The sequence below is a fragment of the Artemia sp. Qi Xiang Cuo genome, chromosome 11 (genome assembly GCF_049724085.1).
Source record: "Artemia sp. Qi Xiang Cuo chromosome 11, ASM4972408v1, whole genome shotgun sequence".
NCBI classification, from domain to species: Eukaryota; Metazoa; Arthropoda; class Branchiopoda; order Anostraca; family Artemiidae; genus Artemia; species Artemia sp. Qi Xiang Cuo.
In genome coordinates this window covers 33,586,640-33,614,403 of record NC_142804.1, presented here as the reverse complement: position 1 = coordinate 33,614,403, position 27,764 = coordinate 33,586,640, and positions in this window count along the sequence as shown.

The window sequence follows — 27,764 nt, the reverse complement described above, 5'->3', positions numbered from 1 at the left end:
GACTCCTTCAACATATTGTCTTTAACTTGTGGGAGGGGTATATTGTCACTGAGGGGTTGGTCACTGGGGTTAAGTTTGGTTTCTGTAATTCAATGGTTGGTTTCCAGGTCCATTTTTCAGAAATTATCTCGTAACATTTATGGGATAACAGAGGTAGGAGCTTTTCGCATTTGATAGAGGTGATAGGATGGAATCCGAGAAATGGTCGAAAGGGATTTGACGCGTGAATCTGCGACACATAAATAATTTTTGGGTTCATCAAATATCATGACTATACAGTCGTATTGCACATGGGTCCATAGGGATTATCAAGGGTGATATTTATGAACTTATATCTTGTACTGGTCGATGGGGTTCGCAGTTATTGTGATTATATAGTTCGATAATGCTCTGGATACTGAGACTCAAAAATAGTGTTACCTGATACGTAATATGGTTTGTGGTCGACGAAACAACGATCAAAAGGTAACTGTAATTCTCGTAAACGAAGCTGGGATGAAAATTGCCTGGAGTCTATGGTGAGTATTCTTCGTTGGTTGAGGTATGATGAAAATAGATGCTACTAGGTTGTATCTGTACTGGACAACGCATTGTAATTATCGATTTCCAATATGTCAATCCAATTCCTGTAATAAAAATAACGAGGCAGAATCACACGTTCTTTAAAACATGTATTAATAATGTCTACCAAGCAATATTCTTGGGTACATTTTCGCTTGAAGGTCATATCAAAAGACACTGTAAAAATATACTATGACATTATAGAACAATATTGGCTGTTGATACGAGATTAAAACAACAGTATTAAAATAGTTGTTTCAAATACACAAAATTCCCACTGGGAAATCCAAAACAGAGATGTCTTCAAATTTGTTTTGAGAAAGGAAACAACGATACAGGGCTTAATTAATTCTTCAGCGCTTATTTAACCCTCCCTTAGGTTTAAAACAACTCTTCAAACAAAAGCTATTCTACAACGTTAAATTTGAGGTCTCATACTAAATTATATGTCAAATCTTCGTTGTTCTTAGATGTCGGTGCTGTTTGATATAAGTTCTTTGCAGCTTCGTAGCAGCACGGTTTTATGTAAACGACACTTACAATGAAGGAGCAAGACATAGCAAGGACGAGTGGAAACCTCTATACCCACTGGTTTTCTAATGTCTTCCCTTTTCTTGGCTTAGACGTTCTCATGGGGATCCGGATATAACTTCTGCATTTCACTCGTTTCTCCGTGTTCTTCCTTTGGGTTTTGCCTTCTTAGTCTCAGGATTTTTCCATAATTAAAAGTCAGTAAGATTCTCATGATCAGGGAAATAGCGAATACGAAACATACGGTCAGCAGTATGTGCCACCAAAAATTGTTTGAGAATAATCCGTATCTATTATCTACATACGTTAATCTTTGGTCTTCATTTGTAAATGGGGGAATCTGGTAGTCTGATGCTTCTCTTATTTTTGTAAGCCTTAGTGTCCTTTTATTCTTTTCTACTTTGGACCATATCGAGGTTTTCATTTCCTCACTTTCTATAATCGGAATAGTGTACGACAGGTTAATTGCCTTAAATTTGATTATTTTGGGACTTATTATATTTCTGGTCTTGGTAATTAACGGCGTTCGAACAGTTGACTCTTTAGTTACGAGTCGACATCCTTTTTTTATGGTTAACTTACCCACATCTTGTAACAGTAATTCTATACTGTAAATTGGATTTATTCTTTCTGTATTATTATAGCAAGATAAATTTCCAACAGTTTCTTATGGAACAGAAAATAACCAAAGATCATTTCTAAGGTGTATGAATATTTCTCGTTTAGTACTTCCTATCATGGCTTCGCATGAATCTGGTATTTCTTCCTGTTGGGTGTCTTTCAAAAATATGTCTAACATACAAGATCCAGATTTTACATTATAGATAGGTAACGTAAGCTGGTATACTAGGTTTTTGAATAATACGCACTCTTTAAGTCTTGTGGATTGGCTAGGGCGTATTTTCGTCTATCTTAATCAACAAGCAAATACTCTGCTTCAGGTGTGATAGTCATAAATGAATTTGTCTTCTTTATGTTAGCGGGGAAGGTCGAAATTTTGTACAAGTCGTAAACGGATTGTTGGTTTATCAATGGAATTGTTACTACTGCAAATAACTGTTCATTTATTTCCGTGATGTGGACTTTTAATTTGGTATAGTAAAGGAATAAATTTGATACTTCTGGCTCTACGGGTAAATGTAAACCAAACGTTAGTTGCCTTTTTATTTCGTCCAACATACTTTTTAGGTCAGAAGGATCTACTAGAGTTCCTCCCGTGAGGGCAAATAATGTAAACTCGAACTTACTAACATCTGTCACCAGATTTAGTTGTGACATGGTAATTATATCGAGTGATACCATGGTAAGCCTTACAGCTTTCACCACTCGGTCTATTTCGTTCCCTAAATAATGCATTACTTTTACAGTTTTTCTGATTTTTCTTAGATATTATTTCAATTTTATCTCTCTGGTAATTTGCTATACTGGCTTGTATCTTCTGAACGTGTAATGTTACGTTCATGGCATTATTCAGCTTTTTTACATTTTCCCTCAGGCTATTAAGGTCTTCCTCCGTTGTCAAACCAAAAAGGCGGGAGGCGAGTTGTCCGATGATGGGAACTAGGCCTGTAGACCTACGGTATTTATTTCTTCGAAAGAATACTCCAAAAATCTTCGTGGTACTTTGTTTTAATTTTTGTATTTCCGTATTAAAAAATTACAATTAGGCTTGTAGTCTTTATCTATATAACATTAAGTAGGCTTGATGAGTTGAAACCTTTTGGGTGTTTTCTTCATTTAGAATGGGTAATGGTCGCTCGTTTAGCATTGCGTAAATTCCATCCTAAGGTTTTCCTTTCCTTGTAGTCAGTAATTTAGGAGTTTGGATGAGTCTCATTGAATTAAAGTCTCTCGATAAATATCCAATATTTTATACTGATCTTTTCTTTCTGTCTTCCTTGGTGCTCGTCCCAAGTGCCATGTCAACTTCTGTCATTTTCTTATCAAAGTCATCTATTACGAATTTTGATGTTTGTTTTGGGGCAACTGAAGTTGGGAACTCTTTATTATCTTTACTATGCATTGTTTTACCGGCCTCTATTCTCTGTACCTTAGCAATTCAAATATCGATTCTTTGAGTTCATTCGTGTTTTTTTCTAGTCTTGTTACTTGTTGAAACAAGGTCTCGAAGGGTTTGGGGTCCAATTTCATAAAAAATTTTCATGTCATGGCTAGCTAGCAATGAATTTTCATTCTTGAATATTACTCTATGTTTTACAATATCTTGGGCTACTGCGTGAACAACGAGGATTATGGTGATATTCTTAAGCCTCATCTTATTGTTTGTTTCTAGAATTAATTTATCATTAATTTTACCCATTTTTGCAAAATTCGTTTGTTTACTACTTTGTTATTAAAAAATTAAACAAGAAAAACGGGTTTTAATTTCTATAAAGCAGTGAATACAAAACACTTAATTAAACAAAAATACTTTGAATATTTCGGCCCCACACCCGGGAGCCTTTCTCAACGGAAAAAAACAAAAAAAATTTCTTACATCAACATAAAATACATACTAAACAAACAAAATTAAAAATTTAAATAAATAAGAAAAGAAAATTCACATATTAAATAAAAAATTTCATTCACTGGCGTAACAACAAAATCGAATGCTTATAATGATTGGAACACGCCTTCTCGTAGAATATAAATCGAAATCTGTAAAAATATGAGAATATGTTTATACTTCAACTAAAAAAAAAGATCAACGAGCCCCTTGCATATAACCCCTAAATAGATCTCACAGGTTCATCACCTAATGTTTGAATTATAAATTGAACAGATTCGTTTGCTTGCAAGCTTAGCTGCAGTTCGTTTACCTTTCGCAGCATTTAACCCAGTCTGACCTTTGTCCGCAAGGTCATCATTCGTATCCGAACTATTATCAAAAATATTACTGGTTGAAAATTTTACCTGCTTTTTAATTAAACTATTATAAATCGAATTGATCCTAAAATCCCCTTCATCTCTATTGATACTAATACCCCCATATATTATCTTTTTTTATTTCTATAATTTCCCTGAAGCTTTGTAAAAGTTCTACAGACGTATCTACTATTTTTGTTTGATCAAATAAAATACTGTGATGAGAAAAATTATAAAGATGTTCTGCAACAGCTGACTCGAACGTTTCCGGTGTTTTGTTATGATTTAGAGCGTAATCTATGGCATTCTTGTGTTGGTGTAGCCTATTTTCTAAAATCTGTAGTATTCTTCCCACATAAAATTCACCAAAAGAGCATAGAATTTTACATACTCCCTTTTGCAAATTTTTCGGGACCTAGTCTTTCCCTTCATTTAACAAAGAGTCTATATTTTTCCCTGATTTAAGTGTTGCATAGACATTATGTTTTTTAAATTATCTTCTTATGTTTTGTGATAATATTGGGATAAAAGGCAAAGTTATGTAATTTGTTTCTTGATTTGACCCATCTTCTTCTAATATTTTTGGTTCCGTGAACTTTTTTTTTCCTTTTTTCAATTATCTGAGAAATCATATTTTCCGGATAGCCATTACCTATTAGAATATCCTTAATAAAAATTAGTTCATTGCTTATGTATTCTGGTGCTGCTAATTTTAATACCCTGTCAACTAAAGAAATAACCACACCCCTTTTTACCTGGATCGGAGGATTTTATTTGAAAGACAAGTAACGGTTGTTATTAGTCGGTTTACGGTAAATTGAAAACGCTAGTTCGTTATTATTTCTATGGATCAAAATATCTAGAAACGGTAACTTATTCTCTGTTTTCTTTTCAATTGTAAAAATTAATTCTCCTCCCAGATTATTTAAATGTTCCAAAAAACCTTCAATTTGTGATTCCCCGTAGTTCCAAATAACTAAAATATCATCCATATATCTTCCCCGAAATTTAGGTTTTAAGAAATATATTTCTAAATCTAAAGTTTCTACATTCTCTACATATATGTTTGCTAACAACGGACTTAAAGGCCCTCCCATTGCTAATCCCCTAATTTGATGGTAAAAATTATCTCTAAACGTGAAGTAATTAGTATACCTGCTAGATATTCTGACTAAATTTAATATAGTTTCCAGTTCAATTCCCGAAGATAATTCTTCTATCTCATTTTTACGTTCCTAAAGTTTTTTGGATAAAATACTAAACGATTTATCGAAAGGAATATATGTATACATGGATTTTATATCAAAACTGAACAATCTAGATTCTTCTGATATTTCTACATTTATAAGTTTATCTTTTAAAAATTCCGAGTTTTTTATATACGAATTTTGGAGATATAATTATGGTTTAAGTGTCATTGCTGCCCATTTCTCGATTTTTACTGTTGGTGAATTGGTTGTTGAAACAATAGGTCATAAAGGGATACCTGTTTTATGTATTTTTGGCAAACCCTATATTCTAGGGCTAACTAATAACCTTGGAAAGAACTTGTGATACATCTGGGGTGTGATACTTCCATTTGTTTTAAGGTCTTCTAAATCTCTTCTTAATCTTTTAACATACAATTCAGTTGGGTCTGAGTTAAGTTTTTTATATGTTGAAGTATCACTTAGAATTGTTTCTATTTTACTATCATAATCATCTTTTTCTAGGAAGAGGAATTTTAATTTATGTCGGAATTATCTTTAGAAAGAAAGAATCTTATTTTTTGTATTTTAAATATATCACATACTACTCACGGTACAATTGATGTATTTTTTTTAATATATTGATTATTTTTCTCTAATTTTCAGTTCTCGGTTGAAAAACACTAAAAAGAATAAAGATCAAGAATGATTTTTTTTTTTTTAAGGCCAACGAGCAGATGGAGAAACTGAAAGACGAGAATTCAGTAAGAACTGGAGCACAAGTCACACTAGTCGGAGCTACAGTTCCAAAAGATCTTGAAAATATCTTGGCTGATAAATTTCCGGTACTAATTCATGCTTTTATTGGTGTTTGTTATCGTTTTGCTTTCTAACCCCAAATCAGTACCCTTTTCAGCCGAGGAACCAAATTTTGTGTCGGCAGTCGAATCTTACGTCGCTTGATGAAAAACTGTTAGTGATTATTCAGGTCATTTTTATTCCAGATTTTTGGCTCATAAAAATCGTCTTTCCGGATGGTATAATTTACTATTAATTTTCTGCTTTAGATTGGTCTTCAATGGATTCTGTTTCGGGAAAAATTTTTTAGGAATTAACTTTTGCAGTAATTCGCGTAGCGATGTCGCTTGGTTTATTTTTATTAACAAAAAATACCATCATCTGTCTAAGCTTAGACTAACCTGTCGAACTGAAAGTCATATGGCATATAATTCAGTGTAAACAGGTGCAGCTCAAGTCAAGCAATTAGGGTTGTTTTATTTTTCTAAAGTTGCTTTTGAAGATATTAAAATTTTCTTGACAAAAATTTAACTTCAAGATGGAAAATTTTATTAATGACGCAAGAAAAAAAAAGTAACTGAAACAACAAAAGAAAAGAATAGGTTTGTTTACAGTAATTTAAACCAACAAACCAGACTTTCGCAAGACAATAGACAAGCTACCTAACTCCTACTTTGGCACCACTTATATGTATTCATGAGTGTTTTGGAGAAAGACCCTTGGGGAACTCTTTAAGAGTAATCATTATAACGATTCGGGAATGGTTAATCTTTATATTTTTACCCGCAAAGGCTTTCCTCCAGGTGGTCAATTCGAATGCAATATTCCTGCTTCTGTTTTTGCCAGATTCGCAGCAGTTAATAGAAATTTCAATTTTGCTGAAAACGAAACCGAAAGACCTGTCGAACTGAAAGTCCTATGGCACATAATTCAGTATGATCAGGTTTAGCTCAAGTCAAGAAATCACGATTGGTTTTATTGTTTTTTCTTACCGAAGATGCTTTTGAAGATATTAAAATTTTCTTGGAAAAATATAACTTCAAGATGGAAAATTTTATGAATGACGCAAGAATAAAAGCAACTGAAACAGCAAAAGAAACGAATAGGTTGGTTTACAGTAATTTAAAGCAACAATTATTTCCCAAACTTTCGCAAGATAATAGATAAGCTACCTAAATCCTACGAGAAGAGGAAAAGACGAGCGAAAAATTAAAAATAAGACGTAATTGCTTCCCATGGGATAAAGTTAATTTCCTTGTTTTCATTCATGTAACTCAAATTTCTGGGGTATTTTCTCCCTTTTTTGAAAATCAGGCAAATTTTCTCATGTCGGAAGTTTTAGATGCGTAGCCTAACATTAAACTTAACATAGAATGTTACGTATTTGGAATAAGCATGAAAAGCCAATTTTTTTTATGTGTTCTTTGACTGGTAACAACACTCCTTTGTTTTGAATTTTGGTTACAATTGCCCTGAGTTTTTCCTTGCTTGCAGTTCGTTATGGCAAACTTTTGGATATTACTTCTTAGATACCATAAACTGAAATCCATTTTTGTCTAATCACTTGTCATAGTATAGTGGTGAAAGGACTCTTGACCATATTAATTAAAAAAAAACTTTCCTAAAAATTAGTTTTTCAAATAAAAGTAAAGGCAACTTTAAAATTAAGCTCAGGAGATAAAAATGCATGTTAAAATTCAAACGCAACACAAACTGAAACTACTGTTAAAGAAAAAATGAAAAGCAGAACGCACAGAAATTTAATGAACAGCCATTGTAAAAAACCTACAACAAGTAATAATATAAATAAACAACTAGATTTTAAAGCGAGTATTGATTAGATTGAATATAAAAATCAAGCTTCAAACGAAAAAAAATATCTTGCTATTAAAGTATAAATGAAACTTAAAATGAACAGAAATTAAATAAACAATCAATGCAAACAAACATACAATATATATTAATGTAAATGAATAAATAAATCTTAAAACAAGTGAAACTTAAATTGAATATGCAAATCAAGTTTGAATCGAATAAAATAACTACAAACAAAAGTTCGGGTATCGCCTTACTGCAGAAGCCTAAAACCTACTTCGTCATTGGCACCTTACTGAAAACTATATGAGTCTTGAACAGTCTTTAAAAGCGTATGTGACACATAACGGAATATTAGATACATTATGATTAAAGCTGCGAAAAAATCCATTAGTTCAAGATTTTTTTTTCACTTCGAACTTAATTTTCATTTTCAACGCAGCAATAACCATTTCATTGATAGATTGTAACGTGAAAGTACCTCGTTTTCAGTGGATCGCTAATTACGCGAAAGACTACAGTTTTTTACAGTTAAAGAAGGGGATAGTATTCAAATTTTGTTTGTAGTGAAACTATATTCGTCTTGAACAATCTTAGAAAGAACTAATAAATTGAACTGAATCTTTGATGCATAATGATATTAATGGCTGAAAGCTCGTCAGTTGAATATTTTACTGTAATTTTAATATTTATTTCAATATTAATTACAAAAGAAAACATTTTTAATATTATTCGTTTTCAGTAAAGCGCCAATGACCCAGTAGGTTTTAGGCTTCTGCAGTAAGGCGATACCCGAACTTTTGTTTGTAGTTATTTTATTCGATTCAAACTTGATTTGCATATTCAATTTAAGTTTCACTTGTTTTAAGATTTATTTATTCATTTACATTAATGTATATTGTATGTTTGTTCGCATTGATTGTTTATTTGATTTCTGTTCATTTTAAGTTTCATTTATACTTTTAATAGCAAGCTATTTTTTTTATTTGAAGCTTGATTTTCATATTCAATCTAATCAATACTCGCTTTAAGATCTATTTGTTCATTTATATTATTAATTGTTGCATGTTTTTGCTGTGATTGTTTATTTAATTTCGATTCGCTTTTGGTTTCATTTATTCTTTAATATTAATTTCTGGTCGTTTTGAGTTTGAATTTTAAAAGGTATTTTTATATGCTGAGCTTAAGTTTTAAATGGCCTTTACTTTTCTTTGAAAAACTTATTTTTCGGAAAGTTTTTTAATTAATTTTTGTTTGTTTCTGATTGCAAAAAGTTTCAAGTTTTTATTGCATGGGGGGGGAGGTTGCTTACTGTCCGATTATTCTTGACTTTAAAAAACGGATCTAGAACTTTCAATTTAAATCGAATTAGGCTTTTTTCAAAGTCTATATGATTACCTCTTTGATAAAAACCTTATATATGAACAGAAGACAGCTTGCATAACTCGTGGACAGCGATTAACAACAATGAATGGATTGAAAAAATAGCTCCAATAAGTGTGTTTTGACCATTTGACTTGCTGACACAAAGGGATCACGACTGTTTGGAATTGACTTTAATAGATTTTGTGTGCCAAAGCAATTTTGCATCTCTCACAGAGTATGTATTTTAACCTTATAATTGGATAATTATAATAGATTTCCTATGTGTTCTTCCCATACAAAACTTTACCTTATTAATGTCTTTGGGGTGGGGGTAGCGTAATTGGAATAAAGAAGAAACTTTAGTGTATACTCGAGAAGAGGGTAAGGGGGGTGAATGAGGCTCATCAAATATGGGTTAAAACTTCAGTTATATCTTCCGTTCCCGATTTGGGATATTAGACAGATTCATTGGGGTGAAGCATATTGGACCGTTTGAGTTGTGGAAGACGTTAAAATACTCAAAAATACTTTATATTATCAATTATTGCAGGATTGATTTCATAGATTGTAGAAGGGTGAGCCCCCTGGCCCATCATTTTGGTGAGCCTCAAATCATATTATGCAATTTTCATTAATTGTTCTGTGTTATGTGCATATATTATTCTATATATGTTATTTTGAGTTATACTTTTATCGCATTGCGTTCATTTTTAAGCCTTGGGATAAAAATTGAAACCTTAGCGGAGACAGTGGTGGGGGAAAGTCTCCCCCCTCATATTTATAATTGAGCAGCCACAGAGAAAGTAATACAAATGAAATTAATCCATCTTTTGAAAATATCTTTTTTCAAAAGACACGAACAAAATCGTCTAAAGGAACCTGAAGTGCTATCGCTGACATTTCCGTTGATTCTTTATTCCCGTTACTTTCAGATGTAAAATTTAGAATATTATCGGATGGGTTTAGTGGTCCCCTCCCTGAATAATTCACATTTGGAAAAACCACCCCTGGGAAATTCCTCCTCCCCCCAAAGAACATTTTCTTTTCCTGCTGATAATTCCCCCGCGGTAAATTCCAAAAGTTGAGTAAATCTACTCAACTTTTTAGCTTCAGGGTGTCAGGTTTAATGCTAAGGGGTGGGCGGGCAGGGCTGGCTGTAAACAACGAAATGAGGAGTTCTTAGAAAAAGACCCAACAAAACATTAAAGCCTTATGCTCTTTTTGACCTTTTGTTTTCTTTTGTCTAAAACTTAGTAACAGAAAAAAATTTATTAAAAAAACTAAAATAACTTTACAAAAGAGATAACAATTAAAAAGCACTATATAAGGCTATCCTCACATTTGCGCTACAAATGGGAGGATATTAGCGGGCCGGGTTTAATCCTAAAGGGTGGCTGGACGGGGCTGGCTGTGCACAACCTTCCCGTTGGTGGCCCTGTTTTCACTAATCTTGGTGCACAACTAAAAAACAATACAACATCGAAACCTTATTGGCTTTATGACCTTTAGTTTTCTATTGTCTAAAACTTAGTAACATAAGAAAATTAATTCAAAAAACTAAATTTATTTATTAATTTACATTAATATCTATTGTATGTTTGTTTGCATTGATTTTTTGTTTAATGATTTTTTGATTGTTTATATGCCCCCAGGGCATAAATTACAACGCCTAGCCCTGGACCCTGGTGGGCTGTGTCGACACCAGAGTTTTTGTTATCAGAACTTCAAACTATTTTAACAAAATGTCTATCTCAAAATTTTTATCTGATGCATTTAGGGTGTGGAGGAGAGGGGAGGGCTAGTTGCCCTCCAATCTCTTTTGACTCTTCAAAAGTGAACAAGAACTTTCAATTTCCAATCAAATGAGCCCTCTTTAAAGTTTATACGAGCATCCCTTCCATAAGAAATAATATGAAGAGTTCGGAGAATCCTTAAATTAAAATCCGTGCCCTGAAGGCTGCGGGAGAGTTGTCATCCTCAAAGACCTAATTTCTAAAACTTAAAACTACGTTTAATAAAATGGATGACTCAAAATTTTTGATTGAATGTGTTTGGGGAAAAGGTAGTCACGAGAGGGGGGTTAGTTGCCCTCAAGTCACTTTCGACTATTAAAAAGGGCACTGGTCCTTTGAATTTCTAATCGAATGAGCCTTTTTTGATGTTTATACGAAACTGCCTTCTATAAAAACCTTATATGCCCCCAGGGTATAACTTAAAACCCTTGCCGTGAGTGTTGGGGGGGACTGTCCTCCTCAAAAACATATTTTCTATCTGAAAATCAACTACGTTGAACAAAATGCCTATCTTAAAATTTTGATTGGATGTTTTGGGGGAATGATGGGCGTGGAGGGGGGCTAGTTGCCCTCCAATCACTTTCGACTATTAAAAAAAGCACATGCCCTTCGAATTTTCAATCGAATGAGCCTGTTTTGAAGTTTCTACGACAACGCCTTCTATAAAAAACGTGTATGCCCCCAGGGCATAACTTAAAACCCTTGCCCTAAGGGTTGTGGGGGAGTGTCCTCCTCAAAAACATATGTTCTATCTGGAAATAAACAACGCTGAACAAAATGGCAATCTCAAAATTTTTATTGGATGTGTTTGGGGAAATTATGGGCGTGGGGGGGCGACTTGCCCTCCAATCACTTTCGACTGTTAAAAAATGCACTAGCCCTTTGAATTTCCAATCGAAGGAGCCAATTTTGAAGTTTCTACTACAACACCTTCTATAAAACCTTATATGCCCCCAGGGCATAACTTAAAACCCTTGCCCTGAGGGTTGTGGGGGATTGTCCTCCTCAAAAACATATTTTCTATCTGGAAATAAACAACCCTGAACAAAATGGCTATCTCTAAATTTTGATTGGATGTGTTTGGGGAAATGATGGTCGTGGGGGGGGGGGCGTTGCCCTCCAATCACTCACTTTCGACCATTAAAAAGGGCACTATCCCTTTGGATTTCCAATCGAATGAGCCTCTTTTGAAGTTTCTGCGACAACGGCTTCTATAAAAACAATATATTCCCCAAGGGAATAACTTAAAACCCTTGCCCTGAGGGTTGTGGGGGAGTGTCCTCCTTAAAAACATATTTTGTATCTGGAAATCAACTACGCTGAATAAAGTGCCTATCTCTAAATTTTGATGGGATGTGTTTGGGGAAATGATGGGCGTGGGGGGGGGGGCGAGTTGCCCTCCAATCACTTTCGACTATTAAAAAGGGCACTAGCCCTTTGAATTTCCAATCGAATGAGCCTGTTTTGAAGTTTCTACGACAACGCCTTCTATAAAAACCTTATATGCCCCCTGGGCATAACTTAAAACCCTTGCCCTGAGAGTTGTGGGGGAGTGTCCTTAAAAATATATTTTCTATCTGGAAATCAACTACGCTGAACAAAATGGCTATCTCAAAATTTTGATTGGATGTATTTGGGGGAATGATGTGCGTGGGGAGGGCTAGTTTTCCTCCAATCATTTTCGACGATTAAAAAGGGCACTAGAACTTGATTTCCAATCGAATGAGCCCCCTTTGAAGTTTCTACGGCGACCCCTTCCATATGAAGTGCCTCTGGGAAAAAAAAATAATAAAACATTGGAGCCGTATGGCCTTTACTATAGGCAACGCTACAGCGTTGCCTCTGATATGAAGGATTCGTTCTTTACTATCGTTCTTTACTAGATCCAGCTATGTGTTATATAATATATTACTTACAAAAGGCACTAGATGCAGCAATTTCAGGGCTTCAGGTGTTTCACTGCCCCAGGTGAGAGGACTCTTCTTCAGGTATGAAGGATTCGTAATAGCGTCACGAAGGCAAGGTTAACTTTTCTGTATCATAACACTAAAGTTGACAGCATGTCTTAATAAAATGTAGGAGGTGAGAAATGAACTGGAATAGCTCTCTCCGAATAAAACAGGGCTTCGATGAATTATATTTCCTAAGTGTCTTCTAATATAAGAGATTTTTGTTAAGAAATTATGTTAACTTTAGTTAACCGAGTAAAAAGGAATAGAAATTTGCTATGCAAAGAAAATACTAGTCATTAAAGAACAATCTCAAGCTACGCCAGTTGAGTCAATTCTTTATCAGAAATTCCGTTGCCATTTCGCATTACTATAGATAAGAGAAACATGAGGGGATTTTTTTACGCCCGGCCCCCCTTGAATATTGTGCCTCTAATAGTCTTTGTCGTCCTGGTATAGACCTAGTCAATGGTGTCAGTTTGGTGGTGAAGAACGAGGGTAGCACCACCCTCCAAAATTTATTTGACTCCCTCCTAATAGTTTTCGAAAAGTACCTTTCTTCGGTATTTTAATTAAAAGTTGTTTTTTCTTGTTTTTTTTTTCACTGAAAAAATTTAAAAAAAATTAAATTTCCCATCCCTTGATTTTTAAAATTTTTGTTCCCTAACCTAAATTTTTGTGAATTGTAACCACTGCTAAGGGGCCCACCTAGGCACCAAAGAACTGACTTTAGTTTTACCTAGAAGCTTGCTTCTTTCAGACATCTGACATCTTACCTTCTAACTCTTATGAGTCTTGCTGTTTCTACCAATCATTATTTGTATAAGTTACAACATTTAGGTTCTTTATACATTTATTAAACAAACTTTAACAGATATAAAATAAAAGAAAATTTAATTGGAACTAATTCATACCACAAAATTTCGTTCTGGAGACATGTTTCTATCATCAGCGCCATCACGTGTTTCTTGTAAGTTTTGAAAATATTCCTTTTTAAAACCTTTTGTATCCATCTGGTGCTCTTGGCTGCCTAATTACATTAGCTCTTGAACCAGAATACTGAAACAGCATAACTAAAAACATCAAAATACAACTTTCAAACAGGGCACTTTCGAAATACACAAGGAAACCAACGACAAAAATAACACTGACAAGTGTTACAAGTGTAATAGCACTAGCCTAACCTAATGTAATCTATCCCAACATTGCTTAACCTAACGTAGCCTAACGTGGATTAACAAAACCTACCTTAACGTAACCTATCCTAACGTAACGTAACCTATCCTAACGTAACCTAATGTAACCTATCCTAACGTAATCTAGCGTAACCTATCCTAACCTAACGTAAAAATACACTCAACTTCAACTTCATTGTCTTTCAGAAGAATATCGATCGAACGGGCCCGTTTTTTTGTACGGTTTCAGTAAAACATCTTAAAAAAAAAACAGTCATTTTGGCGTAATTCTGTACAATCTTCCAGAACACGGCTCTTACTTATATAATTTACCCCTTTTTTGTGCGGTGTCATATACACATTGCTATCTCCGACTTTGTTTCGGTCATCGACGATTGATTTTTGATTTAAACTGTCATTTTTTGTAACAGCATCTATTTTTACATTGTTCTCTGTATCTGAAGTGCTGGCTCCGCCACTTTTTATAGGAGGAAGGAAGGAGGAAGGAGGATCTTTTTCTGAGTTGGGGTTCGGACCACGCCTCCACCAACTATCAGATGATGAGCCTTGTACAGGATTTTGACTTCTTTTTGCTGCAACATTTCTTCTTCGTTTTTTCTTTCCATCGTTTTTTTTCTTGGCTTCATCAGAACTCTCTTTTTCTGTGGCTTTATTTTCTTTTTCTTTACTTATATCGTTCTTGAGACGTTCCATGTCCGAAACATTTGTAAAGCAATGATCAATATCAGAAACTGCATCCGCAAAAAATATGGGATTCACGCAATCAGCAGAAAAATTATCTAAATTCGTCTTATCTGGCAATATGGTTTCTGTCTCAAGGCAATCCTTTTGCTGAACCTCTTTGCTAGTTCTTTTCCTCTTAGTTTCAACAACTGTCTTAGAATAAAGCCACGCTTTCTCAGACTGAGATAAGTTTTCCGTTTTTTTGTGTTCTATCTGTTGCTTCCCTTTCACTTCTTTTTCCAAGCATGTCATGGTTGAACTTATTTTGACCATTTGATAGTAAAAACTGGATAAAATTCCATCCAAATCCATTCTCTCAGTTTGGCTTTGATATTTTTTCAGTTTTTCCATGAGTGAGTTTGCGCATCGGATACAATTCATTACTTCCCATCGCGCTCTTACTGCTTGCTTCATTTCTGAGGTTCCGTACAATTGTGTTAGTGTATTGGCAATTGTTACAAGCTCATTGTAAAGTTTTTCGAATGAATCAATCCGTTTTCTACCAGCCATGTTTTTGATTTTTGAAAAATTGGCGGTCTTTTTGTCCATCCGAGCTGAAAAGTCATTTCCCATAGGCAACTTTTTAACCTCAGGTTCCAATTTGGAAAGTCTAGTCGAATCAGAGACATTCTTTTTCTTCACTCCTGTGCTCTTCTCTTCAACAGGCAGCCTTATGTATCTTTTCTTCGCAAAATTTGTCATTTCTTTATGAAGTTCTTTTGACATGGTATATAAAATACTAATAGTACAAATTACCTGAAACCGTTGCTTATATGCATTAGGTGACGTCATTTATGGGCATGAGATGCCTTCATCAAATATGCCTGGATTGCAGACAGAATAGACTTGCTTGTCATGACGTCATTCGACATCTTGTTTCTCTTAGTCTTTCAAATTAGATAAATAATTTTTGATAGCGCCATATAGAAATAAAAACTTTTTTATTTCGTAGCAATAATAGGCGCTATGCTTACAAAATTCCCTAATGAAAATACCATATTTCTACTTGAAATCCCGCCTACATATCGCATTGACGTATTCTGCCTTTTTACTTACCTATTGTCCAATAAATAATTACATATATGTGCAAATATTTTATAATTTTTAGCACATATAAATCCGTGCCCTGATTATCACCATTAATTCAGCTCGCTTGTAGTATTTAGTGTTTTGGAATATTTTGATAAAATAAAAAAAGTTAGATATAAATTGTATCCAAGGCCCAATAATGCCTATTGGGTATAATTTGTCTCAGTTCTAAATAGGGGATACAATATGCAATAACATTTATATTATAGTCTTTGCGTTAACATCTTCTTTCCCAAGAGAAAAACAAAACAAAATCCAGGACTTTTTCATTCGCTATGATTATAATGGCTGAATTTTTTTTCGTGACAACGTGAAGAAATGAACTAAAAACGTGGAGATGTGAAGGTAGTGGGTGGTACTTTTTAACTAAGCAAGTGAATAAAACAAACTACCAAAGCCTTTATATTTCGGCACCACATTCGAGAACCGCTATAAAAAAAACGAAAAAAAAGAAAAAAAAAACCATCCAAAAAAACCAAGCAAATAAACAACTACAACATGTATGACAATAACCTTAAAGTGCGAAAAACTGGTTTTATATTACTGGTTTATATATGGTCCTTCCATAAGAACCATATATGCCCCCTGGGCGTAACTTATAACCCTTGCCCCTGAAGACCTTGGGGGGAGTGTCCTGCCCAGATCCTATAATTTCCAGAACTAACAACTACGTTGAAAAAAACTGCTATATCAAAACTTTGATTGAATGTGTTTTGGGAAATGGCGGATGTGGAAGGGGTGTTAGTTGCTTTCCAATCACTTTTGACTATTAAACAGGGAACTAGTCATTTAAATTTCCAATCGAATGAGCCATTTCTGAAGTTTCTACGACAACACTTTATATACAAAAACCTTATATGCCCCAGGGCATAACTTAAAACCCTTGCCCTGAGGGCTGGGGGGGGGGAGGGTTATCCTCAAAGATTTAATTTCCTGAATTTTTAACTACCTTGAACAAAGTGGCTTTCTCAAAATGTTGATGGGATGTGTTTGGTTAAAAGGTGGGCGTGAGAGGGGAATAGTCTCCCTCCAATCACTTTCGACTATTAATCAGGGCACTAGCCCTTTGGATTTCCAATCGAATGAGTCCTTTTTGAAGTTTCTGCGACAAAGCTTTCTATGAAAACCTCATATGCCCCCAGGGCTTGACTTACAACTTTTGACCTGAGGGCTGTAGGGGAGTTTCCTCCTCAAAAACATAATTTCTATCTAGAAATCAACTACGCTTAACAAAATGGCTATCTAAAAAATTTTGATTGGATTTGTTTGGGGAACTGGTTGGCGTTGAAGGGGTGTCCAATCACTTTTGACCCTTAAAAAGGGCACTAGAAATCTCGATTTCCAATCGAATGAACCCCCTTTGAAGTTTCTACGACGACCCCTTCCATGTGAAGTGCCTCTCGGAAAAAATAAATAAATAATAAATGATAAAATATTGGAGCCGTGTGGCCTTTACTAAAGGCAATGCTATAGTGTTGCCTCTGATTATTTATTTATTTTTTTTATTTTTTTTTTCCTATTGAAGTATCAATGAAACTTGAAGCGAATAGAAATTAAATAAACAATCAATGCAAACAAACATACAATAGATACTAATATAAATGAATAAATAAATCTTAAAACGAGTGAAACTTAAATTGAATATGCAAATCAAGCTTGAAACGAACAAAAATCACTACAAACAAGAGTTTGGGTATGACCTCCTTCTCTCACTGTAAAAGTCTAAAACTTTCTGCGTCATTGGCGCTTTACTGAAAACCAATTTTATGACTAACATTTTGTCAAGACAACTATTTTGTCAAGACAGCTATTTTTTTTAAAATATTCCAAAGATAATAAAATAAAAATTCTGGTGTCGACACCAGAATTTTTTTCAAAAATTAGATAACAAAAACTCCCCCGGGGCCCGGGGGATAGGCGTTGTAAGTGTTGTCCCTGGGGCATATATGATTCTTATGAAAGGGATGTTCGTATAAACTTCAGAGAGGGCTCATTTGATTGGAAATTGAAACTTATAGTTCACTTTCTAAGAGTCAAAAGATATCCGAGGGCAACTGGCTCCCCCCCACACACCCTTTTTTCCCCAAGCCCAACCGATTGAATTTTTATAATAGCCTTTACATTAATAATAGTTCAAAGGTTTTGAGTATGGCCTCCTTCTCTCACTGTAAAAGTCTAAAACCTACTGCGTCATTGGCGCTTTACTGAAAACTATATGCGTCTTGAACAGTCTTGGAAAGTATAAAAACATCAAATTGAATATTTGATCTATAATGATATTAATTTTTGTAAGATCCATCAGTTCAAGAATTTATTTCACTGTAATTTTATATTGATTTTCAATGTTGTAATAACTGGAAAAGACAATATTTGTATAATAATTCGTTTTCAGTTAAGCGCTAATGACGCAGAAGGCTTTGGGTTTTTATTTACAGTTAAGAAAGGAGGCAGTATCCAACCACTTGTTTGTATTGAAACTACATTCGTCTTGAACAACTTTAAAAAGAGTTAATAAATTAAACTGAATAGTGAATGTGTAATTATATTAATTGCTGAAAGCTCATCAGTTCAAAATGTTACTATAATTTTAATGTTTATTTTCAACATTAAGTACAAAAGAAAATATTTGTATTAAAATTTGTTTTCAGTAAAGCACCAATGACCAAGTTCGTTTTAGACTTTTACAGTGAGAGAAGAAGGTGATATCCAAACTCTTGTTTATAGTGATTTTTGTTCGTTTGAAGCTCGATTTTCATACTTAATATAAGTTTCACTCTTTTTAAGTTTTATTTAGTCCTTTACATTAATATATATTGAACGATTATTTATATTTATTGTTTGTTTAATATATGTTAGTTTCAAGTTTCATTTGTATTTAAATAGCAAAATATTTTTTTCGTCTTAAGCTTGATTTTTATGTTCAATCTAAGCATTACTCGCTTTAAGATCTTATTATTCATTTATATTATTACTTGTTGTATGTTTTTGCTATGATTGTTTATTTAATTTCTGTTCGTTTTGGGTTTCGTTTATTCTTTAATAGTAATTTCTGGTCGTTTTTAGTTTGAAATTTAAAATGTATTTGTATCTGCTGAGCTTAAGTTAAAGATGGCCTTTACTTTTCTTTGAAAAACTTAGTTTTTGGAAAGTCTTTTTTTAATTAATAAATAATAAAACATTGGAGACGTATGGCCTTTACTATAGGCAACGCTATAGCGTTGCCTCTGATAGTTAAAGCATAGACCTGATTCTTCCTCCCAAAACAATTTAAAACCACGAGGATGCCAGTCTCTTAGAAATAAACTAAAATCTCGCTCAGGGTCCTTTCCAATCATACTGGGATATGTATTCTCCCGCTGATGACATTTATGATGGTAACAATTGAAGTATAGGAATTCTCTAGTTTGAGAGTCAGAAATCTCTTCAGTACAGAAATTACAATATTTAATTTGCACTGCATATGCGATTTACACGGATTGCATATTCTACACTTTTCATCAGACTCGCAAACAATTGTACAATTCTCACAGGATGACCAACTGCCCAGTGTAAACATTTATAGTAGACACGTATTGAACATTTTTCCAGTGTTGACTATCTCTCGCCACCAAAATGAAACTGACTTACGATTGATAAAGAGAGTGTTCTTCTCTAGTTCTAGAGAGGAGTAATCGAGAGACATCGTAATTCCAAACAGCTGAATCTGTTTGGATAGGGTTTTCTAAATTGTCTGTCGATTTATTTATTGTACTCATGCAAAATCATTTTGAAAGAATCTTATATCATCTGTCTTTTGCATTAATAACTTTTGAAAATGATCATTTAGATTCAGAAATTTTTCCAGAATCACAAGATTCTGCATGAGTTTATGTTTCATAAAATCGTCCATTTTTTTTATTCCTAACACTCTCACAGTTGACTACAGACTAGCTAACGAATCCAAAGATTCTTTCTACTTCGGGAATATCCCTAGGGAGAGGGGAGCGGTAACCTACTAAAAATATCTAACATTTTCGATTTAGAAACATATTTATTTCATAATTACAGCGATATATCACTCATTTTTCACATAATAATTCAAGTTATTATCCTCTATATATTTCACTATTGCATTTAAAGCAGCTTGAAATCTATGAGTATGTATTATATTAAGTTTTGCTGCAAAACATAACTACTCCTCCAATTTGAATTTGCTCAATGATATCACAAATCTTGAATACATTTCATCCCATTCAAGACATAGTCGAGATCCTCTTGTAACTTCTACTGCTACGTCTGTTGCTCTTGTTTTTGTATCATTGCTGCTGTCAGTTCCACTATCAACTTCTAATAGAGTAAACAAACCACTAATTTTTACCAGTATGTCTTGTCAAATGAAAACTTGATGATGTATACTCGAACTGTTCTCTCTCTGAATTCTACTTTCCTACTAGTACAAAATACATTGAAAATCCAGCATTATATTGGATCTGTTTGCTACGGATGGTTGCTAGGGCCTCGTGGCTATGTTCAAATGAGATATAGCCTCTATAGCATTGACAATCTGGTTGCTAGTAGAGTAGTACCTTATATTTCTAGCACGCTATGTTCCTTCCTAGGCTATTCTGGTCCTTTCGTTCCTTCCGGTGCTATTGATAAGAATTTACAGTTTCACGTGTACATTGCCAAAAAAATTAAGTTTTGAGAAGATTACGTTCCTTGGCACCTTTGAGAAAAAGGGTTAAAGTGATTAGCAATTACGAGTGGGGATTCCCCGTTTTTTTTTTAATCGAAAACTAGAGATTGTCAAATTGCGTATTTAGGAATTGTTTTGATTGACATTTTTGCAAAAAGGGATAAGGAATTCGCAAATTGGACACTAAGAACGATATTAATTAATGTTTTGAATAATAGGAGTGTGATTGATTCTAATTAGTGATTGGATAATTTTTTAACAAGAAATGGCTGAAAAGTGTTTTGGGGGATATGGGATGATTGTGTACTGTATAATACACAAGTGACGTTTGGACAGTGCTGTCAATTTAAAATAGTTTAACGTTATACTATACCAAGAAGTTGATACTAAGAGGGGTGTAGATGACAAGAAAGGAATTTTAATAATGAAATTCAGAACAAACCTTAGAAATCCTTGCAAATCAAGTAGTAAGGTGTATGTGAGTACGAACCATCAAGGAGCATAAGCACCAACGACACCAAAGAGACATGCAAAGTCGACATAGCTTTATTTCATTTTTTAAGGTTAATTTAGACGAGGTTACGTGCGCGCACGCAACTACGTCTAAATTAACCTTTAAAAATTAACTAAAGTTATGTCGACTTTGCATGTCTCTCTCATTATCTAAGCACCGCCATCCTGTACATTCCAAGTCTTTCTTGTTAATATTACCTGATTTAGCCGACAAATGATGTTGATAATGCATTTGAAGGATGTTGATAAGGCATTTATTCGCTCTGATACTTAGAATTTGTCAATTTTATCCCATGTATCCAAGAAAATGATATTGATATGGAATTTAGTCACTCTGATACTTAGATTTTATCAATTTTATCAGAAATATCCTACAAAGGATGTTGATAATGAATTTAGTTACTCTGATACTTAGATTTTGTCAATTTTATCCGATGTAACTGGCAAAGGAAGTTGATATAAGAAAAAATATATTCACTCTAACACTTAGATTTTGTCAATTTTAATATATGATTCTGGGAAAATGATGTTGCTTTATGATTTAATCACTCTGACACTTAGATGTTGTCAATTTTTTCCAACAAATCCGCTGAAGGATGTTGTTAAAGAATTTATTTATTATGATATTTAGATTTTGTCAATTTTTATTCAATGTATCTGACAAAGAATGTTGATAAAAAAATTATTCACTCTGATACTTATATTTTGTCAATTTTATCCGACATATCCGACATAGGATGTTGATAATGAATTTATTCCCTATGATACTTAGATTTTCTCAATTTTATCCGATGTATCTGGCAAAGGATGTTGAAAAAAAAAAATATTCACTCTAACACTTAGAATTTGTCAATTTTATCCTATGTATCCAACAAAAGGATATTGATATAGAATTTAGTCACTCTGATACTTAGATATTGTCAATTTTATCCGACATATCTGATAAAGGATGTTGTTAAAGCATTTATTTATTCTGAAATTTAGATTTTGTCAATTTTATTTGATGTATCTGACAAATGATGTTGATAAAAAAAATTATTCACTCTGGCACTTAGATTCTTTCAATTTTATTCTATGTATCCGAGAAAACGATATTGATATATAATTTAGTCACTCTGATACTTAGATTTTGTCAATTTTATTCGAAATATCCCATAAAGGATATTGTTATATCATTTATTAATTCTGAAATTTAGATATTGTCAATTTTTCAGACATATCCGACAAAAGATGTTGATAATGAATTTATTCATTCTGAAATTTAGATTTTGTCAATTTTATCCTATGTATCCGAGCAAAGGATGTTGATAAAAAAATATATTCACTCTGACACTTAGATTCTTTCAATTTTATCCTATGTATCCGAGAAAAAGATGTTGATATAGAATTTCATCAGTCAGATACTGAAGTTTCCTCAATTTTTTCAGACACATCCGACAAAGGATGTTTTTATAGAATTTATTTATTCTAAACTTTAGATTTTGTCAATTTTATTTCACATGTCTTACAAAGGATGTTGATAAAAAAAATTTATTCACTCTGTCACTTATATTTTATCAACTCTGTTCGATGTATCTAACAAAGGATGTTGTTAAAAAAATAATCATTCTGATACTTAGATTTTGTCAATTTTATCCGACATATCCAACAAAGGATGTTGATAATGAATTTATTCATTCTGAAATTTATATTTTGTCAATTTTATCCGATGTATCTGCCAAAGGATGTTGATAAAAAAATTTATTCACTTTAACACTTAGAATTTGTCAATTTTATCCTATGTATCTGAGAAAAGGATGTTGATATAGAATTTAGTCACTCTGATACTTAGATTATGTTACTATTATCCGACATATCCGATAAAGGATGTTGTTAAAGCATTTATTCATTTTGAAATTTAGATTTTGTCAATTTTATTTGATGTATCTGACAAATGATATTGATAAAAAAAATTTATTCACTCTGACACTTATATTTTGTCAATTTTATCCGACATATCCAACAAAGGATGTTGATAATGAATTTATTCATTCTGAAATTTAGATTTTGTCAATTTTATCCAATGTGTCTGCCAAAGGATGATGATAAAAAAAAATTTGTTCACTCTAACACTTAGAATTTGTCAATTTTGTCCTATGTATCCGAGAAAAGGATGTTGATATAGAATTCATTCACTCTGATGCTTATATTTGGTCAATTTTATCCAATATCTGACAAAGGATGTTAATAAAAAACAAATTATTCACTCTGATACTTATATTTTGTCAATTTTATGCGACATATCCGACAAAGGATGTTGATATAGAATTTATTCATTCTGAAATTTAGGTTATGTCAATTTTATTTGATGTGTCTGACAAAAGGATGTTGATAAAAAAAATTTATTCACACTGGCACTTAGATTTTGTCAATTTTATCCTATTTATCTGACATAGGATGTTGATAATGAATTTATTCATTCTGAAATTTAGATTTTGTCAATTTTATCCGATGTATCTGCCAAAGGATGTTGATAAAAAACATTTATTCGCTCTAACACTTAGAATTTGTCAATTTTACCTTAAATTTCCGAGAAAAGGATATTGTTATAGATTTTAGTCACTTTGATCCTTAGATTTTGTCAATTTTATCCGATGCATCTGCCAAAGGATGTTGATAAAAAAAATGTATTCACTCTGACACTTTTATTTTGACAATTTTATCAAATTTATCCGACAAAGGATGCTGAGAAAGAATTTTTCATTCTGAAATTAAGATTTTGTCAATTTTATCTGCCATATCCGATAAAGGATGTTGTTAAAGCATTTATTCATTCTAAAATGTAGATTTTATCAATTTCATTTGATGTGTCTGACAAAAGGATGTTGATAAAAAAAAATATTCTCTCTTATACTTATATTTTGTCAATTTTATCCGACATATCCGACAAAGGATGTTGATAATGAATTTAATCACTCTGACACTTAGATTCTGTCAGTTTTATTTAATGTATCTGGCAAAGGATGCTGATAAAAAAATTTAATCACACTGATCCTTAGATTTTGTACATTTTATCCTATATACCTGAGAAAACGATGTTGACAGATAAATTCGCCAGTCTGGCACTTGAAACTTATATTTTGTCAATTTTATCTGACATATCTGACAAAGGATGTTGATAATGAATTTATTCATTCTGAAATTTAGATTTTGTCAATATTATCCGATGTATCCGCCAAAGGATGTTGATAAAAAAAATATTCACTCTAACACTTGGAATTTGTCAATTTTATCCTACGTATCCAAGAAAAGGATGTTGATATAGATTTTAGTCACTCTGAAACTTAGATTTTGTCAATTTTATCCGATGTATCTGCCAAAGGATGTTGATAAAAAAAAATTATTCACTCTGACACTTATATTTTGTCAATTTTATCCGACATATCCGACAAAGGATGTTGATATAGAATTTATTCATTCTGAAATTTATATTTTGTCAATTTTATCCGCTATATCCGATAAAGGATGTTGTTAAAGCATTTATTCATTCTGAAATTTAGATATTGTCAATTTTATTTGATGTGTCTGACAAAAGGATGTTGATAAAAAAAATTTATTCACGCTGACATTTATATTTTTTCAATTTTATCCGACAAATCTGACAATGGACGTTGATAATGAATTTACTCATTCTGAAATTTAGATTTTGTCAATTTTATTTGATGTATCTGACAAAGGCTGCTGATAAAAAAAATTTATTCACACTAAACACTTAGATTCTGTCAATTTTATCCTATGTATCCGAGAAAAGGAGGTTGATATAGAATTCAGTCACTCTGATACTTAGATTTTGTTAATTTTATCCGACATACCCGACAAAGGATGTTGATAATGAATTTATTCATTCTGAAATTTAGATTTTGTCAATTCTATTTGATGTATCTGACAAAGGATGTTGATAAAAAAATTTATTCATTCTGACACTTATATTTTATCAATTTTATTCGATGTATCTGGCAAAGGATGTATAAATAAAAAAATTTATTCACACTGACACTTAGATTCTGTCAATTTTATCCTATGTATCCGAGAAAAGGATGTTGATATAGAATTTAATCCCTCTGATGCTTAGATTCTATCAATTTTATCCGACATATCAGACAAAATGATGTTGATAATGAATTTGTTCATTCTGAAATTTAGATTTTGTCAATTTTATTCGATGTATCTGGCAAAGGATGTTGATTAAAAAAAAATTATTCACTCTGACACTTAGATTTTGTCAATTTTATCCAATATATCCGAGAAAAGGATGTTTATGTAGAATTTAATCACTCTGATACTTAGATTTTGTAAATTTTATCCGACATATCTGATAAAGGATGTTGTAAAAGCATTTATTCGTTCTTAAATTTGGATTTTGTAAACTATATTTGATATATCTGACAAATGATGTTCATATAAATATTTATTCACTCTTAAAATGTTATTTTATTGATTTCATTTGATGTGTATGGCAAAAGATTTTTTTAAAAAACAATATTCACTCTTAGAGTGGGATATTTTCAATTCTATATGTAATATATAACAAAAGATGTTGATCATGATTTGATTAAATATGAAATTTATATTTTGTATATGTTATTTGATGTATCTGACAAAGGATGTTGATAATGAATTTATTCACTCTGACAGTTAACGAAAAATGATATTCCAGCTCTTGCATTTCAAGGAAATAAATCCAAAATGAACTTTGAACAATCAAGAGAATATAACTGTGACATGGTAAAGCACAACAAGACACTGCTGAGATATTCCAACTCTTAGATTTCACGAAAGAAAATAAAAATGAATTTTGAAAAATCAATAGAATGTAACTGTGACAATGTAAACCACAACAAAACACTACAGAAATATTCCAACTCTTCCATTTCACGAAAGAAATTCAAAATGATCTTTGAAAAATCAAGAGAATCTAAATGTGACAATGTAAAGCACAACAAAACACTACTGAAATATTCCAACTCTTGCATTTCAAGGAAAGAAATCCAAATTGAAATTTGAAAAATAAAGAGAATGTAACTGTGACAAGGTAAACCACGACAAGACACTACTGAAATATTCCAACTCTTGCATTACACGAAATAAATTCAAAATTAACTTTGAAAAATTAAGAGAATGTAACGATGAAATGGTAAACCACGACAAAAAACTACTGAAATATTCCAACTTTTGCACTTCAACAAAAGAAATTCAAAATGAACTTTGAAAAATAAAGAGAATGTAACTGTGACAAGGTAAACCAAGACAAAACACTACTGAAATATTCCAACTCTTTAATTTCAACGAAAGAAATCCAAAATGAACTTTAAAAAATCAAGAGAAGGTAAGTGTGACAAGGTAAACCACAAAATACACTACTGAAATAATCCAACTCTTGCATTTCAATGAAAGAAATCCAAATGAATTTTGAAAAATCAAGAGAATGTAACTTTGACAAGGTAAACCATGAGAAAACACTATTGAAATAATCCAACTCTTGCATTTCACGAAAGAAATTCAAAATGAACTTTAAAAAATCAAGAGAATGTAGCTGTGACAAGGTAAACCACAACAAAACACTACTGAAATATTCCAACTCTTGCATTTCAACGAAAGAAATTCACAATGAACTTTGAAAAATCAAGAGAATGTAACTTTGACAAGGTAAATCACGACAAAACACTACTGAATTTAATTTTTTTTAATCTCATTCGAATAAATGTAAAAAAAAAGTTTAAAAAATATATCATGTTAAAAAAAAATCAAAAAAAAAAATGGGGAGGGGGGGGGGCAAAAAGCTGGAGGGAGGGGGCACCTTTCGAGTTTGGGGGTAAGGGACCTTTGGGGGGTTGATGTCTCTGCTGGTTAGGGTCGTTGGTGCTTATGATCCTTGATGGTTAGTACTCACATACACCTTGCTACTTGATTTGCAAGGATTTCTAAGGTTTGTTCTGAGTTTCATTATTAAAAAATTTTTCTTGTCATCTACACCCCTCTTAGTATCAACTTCTTCGTATAGTATAACGTTAAACTACTTTAAATTGACAACACTGTCCAAACATCACTTGTGTATTATACAGTACACAATCATCCCATCTTCCCCAAAACACTTTTCAGCCATTTCTTGTGAAAAAATTATCCAATCACTAATTATAATCAGTAACGCTCATAGTATTCAAAACGTGAATTAGTGACGTACATAGTGTCTAGTATGGGAATTCATTTTCCCTTTTAGCAGAAACGTCAATTAAAACCAATCCCCAACACGAAATTTGACACTCTCTAGTTTTTGATTAAAAAAAAACACAGTGGGGAATCCCCGCTCATATTTGCTAATCACTTTAACCCTTTTTCTCAAAGATGCCAAGGAACGTAATCTCCTCAAAACTTAATTTTTTTTGGCAGTGTACACGTGAAACTGTAAATTCTTATCAATAGCACCGGAAGGAACGTAAAGGACCAGAATAGCATAGGAAGGAACATAGCGTGCTAGAAATATAAGGTACTATTCTACTGTTGCTAGGGAAGGTCCATGACCGGATCTGGTTGCAACGTAAACCGTTTATGCAAATTTTGTGCTAATCTGATTATGCAAATGATGTATTCCTGGCAGCGCCAATGGCCATATTACTGTCGTCAACGACGCCACTGCTCACTAATGGTATTATAGCTGGTGAGACCAA